This window comes from Oryzias latipes, chromosome 12 (genome assembly GCF_002234675.1).
Source record: "Oryzias latipes chromosome 12, ASM223467v1".
Classification (NCBI taxonomy): domain Eukaryota; kingdom Metazoa; phylum Chordata; class Actinopteri; order Beloniformes; family Adrianichthyidae; genus Oryzias; species Oryzias latipes.
Window position 1 is genome coordinate 27,479,486 of NC_019870.2, and position 4,348 is coordinate 27,483,833.

General features: G+C 41.1%; 1 long non-coding RNA gene across 1 annotated transcript; it reads left to right on the forward strand.

Annotated features, from left to right (window-relative positions):
- Positions 1-740: 740 nt before the first annotated feature.
- On the forward strand, positions 741-3,851 carry LOC111948386. The gene is made up of 3 exons (XR_002874374.1): positions 741-779; positions 902-988; positions 1,216-3,851. It is a non-coding gene; the product is annotated as an uncharacterized LOC111948386 (long non-coding RNA).
- Positions 3,852-4,348: the final 497 nt, after the last annotated feature.

Below are 4,348 nucleotides of genomic sequence, written 5' to 3' on the forward strand. Positions count from 1 at the left end.
TAGGACTTGTAGTAGTGTTGGTTTCAGTAGTATCAGCCTGTTTTTTACATGTTGTGTACAGGTTTGGGGGTTTCAGGTTGTGAAAACTCGAACATGTAGAATGTCACAAACACGTTCTAGAACTGATATAAACGCAGGTAATAAAGATTGACTCACTGGCTGACTCATCTCTGATTATTTTGTACTGCTTAATGCGCCTTATAGTTCGGTGTGTCTTGTACGTATATGACATAAGTTCAAAAGTAAACTGTACATTGACAGGGCACCTTGCAACCTGTTGCACCCTTAAGTATGAAAAATAGAGTTTCAGAGATTAAAGACCCTCCACCTCCACATGAAGAGAAGCTTGATGAAGTGAGTAGCTTTGGACTTGTCCAAAGTTGCTTCAAGGTATTTCAAGCATGTCTGTCCTTTGAAATTGAAAACGATTTATATAGCAATAAATAAACAAGTCTACAGTATATCTGTACATGTGTATCTTTGTGTGGCTTAGCTGGAATTTCTTGGTTTTGGCAACTAAAAGGTTGTAAAACAGCTTCTGTGGTTCTTTGTGTTTTGTAAACGGGATGAAAGGTTCAAGTAGCGGCCAGTGACTTAAATGAAATAAAGGAAATAGCTAGCTAGGTGTTGTTTATGAGTGGGTGTGGGTGTGAGAGACATGTGCACCTGTGGTTTTGGCCGCCTACCTGATCCAAGCATATAAGACCCCTGAACTACAGACCAGCTCTCACTCGCTACCTAAAGATCTTTATCTTTTAGGAAACCGCTTCAAGATTGTGGTAAGCTGAACTTTCTGTTATTCCTCATTCCATTATTATTTTAATCTAATAGAACAATTAAAATGTTTGCTGCATGTCTTCAAGGATTATGCTGATTTTCTTTCTGTGTCTAAAATCCAAAGGTTTTTTTCAGAGCTGCAAAGATGAATCTGTTGGCTTTTGCTCAGCTGTCTTTACTATTTAGTTGGACTTTTGTTCATTCAATGAAGGTGAGTTTGGTTTTGTAATCTTATGACATTTACATTCTTACTTTACTATTTCATTTAACCACTTTCACTTTACCTAATGACATTTCAACAATGTTTGTTTTCTTCAATGTTTTCTTCACACAGATAGTCTACCTTTTCAAACCTCTTTCTCCTCATTTTTATTAGGTAGTATTAGCTACCATTTGGATTATGAATTTTTACTAAAGTTTGTTGTTCCCCCCGTCTAGATCCGCCTCATGACTGGGGCAAAAGAAACCTTCCCCTTAGACATGGCTGATGATTCTGTGGATGACATGTACTTTGGCTGCAGCAAAATGATGGAAACAAAGATCAACAACGAATTCTTTAAGAAAGAACTCAAAACAAATTTCTCTGATATTTGGAGAAAAGCACAAACTTGTGCAGATAGACCCACAAACAACAAGTTGTTGACTAGGAATCACAGACAGGCAATTTGTGTTTACACTTCCGACTACAACAACTTTTACCAAACCTTTAATTCAGCTGTCAGGACCCAGAGAAATGCCTATGGCACCTCTTTCCCCTATCATTCCTTACTTTTCTGGCTCACAGATGCCGTTCAAATCCTCAACAAAGAAAAGGAGTGTTTGACAACTTACCGTAGAACTAATCTAGCATTTAAGGGTAAAGTTGGTCAACTGATTCGCTTCGGCAATTTTGCATCCACTTCTAAACTAACAAACCTGATCAAATATGGTAAAAATACTTGCTTTCAGATCAGGACATGTCTGGGTGCGTATTTGGAAAAATTACCGTCAGTTAAAGACCAGGAACAAGAGGTGCTCGTACCTCCATATGAGTTGTTTAATATAACTGAAAAAGACACCACTGGAAAAAAAATCTATGATTGTGAAACTGTTTATAAATTGCAGTATGCAGGAGTCCACAGCAATCTTAACTGCTACGCTGCCAAGAACATTAACCCACCCAGCCAGGCGTAGAGGGGGCCCCCCCGGTGCCGAGAGGCATAGGCGAACCCGGCGTCTGGGTCCCCAGGCCACAGGACAGGCGCGCTTAGCCGTACCAGGCGGCTGCCAGGGGGGCGACCGGGCGCCGGACACCGAGACATGGGCCAAGGATGAAGCCAGGGCCCAGAGGACCCATGAGCTGCCCCCCACCCAGCCAGAGCCTCGTCTCCACAAGCCGGCCCCAGCACCCGACCCAAGCAACCCAGAGATCACCGCGCAACCACAGCTCTACCCCCCCACTCCTCTACCCTCTACAACCCTCCTCACCCGCCATTTGTGTTCTACTACGAAGAGTGTTGCTCAAACTCTGTCCTGGTCTAACATGTTTCAAAGGTGCCCAAATCCAGGCCTTGAGGGCCGGTGTCCTGCTGGTTTTCCAGAAACTCTGCCTTATCTGCTGCTGATTACCTGGATCAGGTGTGTTTAGCCAACAAGGAACGTCAATGGCAGGTTGGTTGTGTTGCGGCACCGTCCGACCTTTGCAGATTCGGATGGTTCAGGACAGTCAAAACTGAAATGTGTAGTTTGGGAAATGAAATTCACACAAGTCTGCTTGAATTTTCAAACCTTTTGCAAAAGGGGAGAGACAGAAAACACGACCAGTGAGGCTTAGTGGTTCTCCACTCTCTCACTCTCTCAAGCAGAAAGGCTTTTTTTAATTATCCAGCAAGGCAAAATGTAAAAATGCATAATACCTCATTAGACTCTGTCTCTGTACATACAAGCACATCTAGTCTGCAATGGGCAGGAGTCTCTGTACCATAAACGTCCAGCACAAAAAGAGAACATCGACCAGAAGTCGCAGACAGCCCTACTGCTGACTGGGCAAATCTTATCTGTTACAGCAGGCAGGAAAAAGCATATTTCCCAATACAATATTCATATTCATATAGAATCACGTAAATGCATAATCAAAAGAGCATAAAAATATCATGGAACCCCTGTTCACCTCCACACTAGGACTCGTCCACCACCAACAATTGGTAGCGGCTTACAGTGAAATGCTCACTGGAAATGAATGATGTGACACTTTTCACAGGGTTGGTGTGAAAAGGAAAATGCAATTTTCACTTTAATTATGTCACAAAAGAAGCGGTGTTGAAGAAGAAAATGAAAAAGCATTTTGGAGGATTGATTAGTTTTTGTGTTAATAAATCTGGAAACTTAATAAAAAGGGAAAAAAGAAAAGACTATACGGTTTAGGAATAATAATAATGTTTTTTAGATCTTTTAGAAAATATTTTAAGTATTTATTTCATTTTAACTTTTTTTATTGTGTGTTTTTCTGTGTGATGGATAAATGACAACCAAATATGTCCTGATGAGGATAAATATCCATCCATCCATCCATCCATCCATCCATCCATCCATCCATCCATCCATCCATCCATCCATCCATCCTTCAGTCTGAAGAGGATGATGTCATTTGACACCAACATGGACTTTTACTTGAATCTTCAGTCAAATGAAGAACTTCAAAGCTTCTGAGAATGTCTTTGTGTTTGAAAGAATGAAGGATGCCTTCATTTTTATTTCAATCATAAGATTCTAAAACTTACAATAAGTTGCATTTTGGTCTGTGTACGCCCTCTAGTGGAGGACCTAAGAAATTACACATCGTGGCAGATTCTTCATTGTCATAAAAAGTCACATTTAGAGTGTATTCAGACTGGACACATTTGGTTCACGTAAAGCAGTGCTTCTCAAAAATTTTTTGCAAAGCCCCCTCTTGGAAAAAGAAACTGCCCCCCCCCACTCGTTGCGGTGACTATAATTAAGATCATTAATGTGTGTTCGAGCAGAGCTCGGACTTCCAGCTCACACAGCGGCTTTGGGGCGGTATGTGAACTTTTCAAAGCAGAAATGCTGCTCACTCCTTAGAAACTGTTCAAACAATCACGTGGATTTGTGTTTCCAGTCGTGTCCCAACATAATAAAGGCTGATGTTATTCCCACATATTTATGTGCAGCATTTCCCGCATAGATTTTATGTTTAAAAATGGCTAATGTTGTTAGCCGCTCCTAGCCCTTCTTCCAGCTTTGCTCTTTCACAAAAAACAGCACTGACCACACGGATTAAAAATAAAATGATGAGCGAACAGGCGCTTCATAATATTCATAACATTAATAAAAGCACGTTTAGAAGATCGTCTCGTATATTACCGAGCTGCTGCATGAATGTATATGGCAACTCAGTTTGTTTACAACGGGACTCATGTCCTCTTCCGGTATTTCAAACACTACTGCGCATGCCCAAATGATTTATTCCGACCAAAAGTGTGACCGTGTGAACGTTCATTCTAATCGGAAAAGGTTTTTCTGTTTCGATGTACACGGTTGGATTCTAATCCGACCATTGATCTGATCAAGA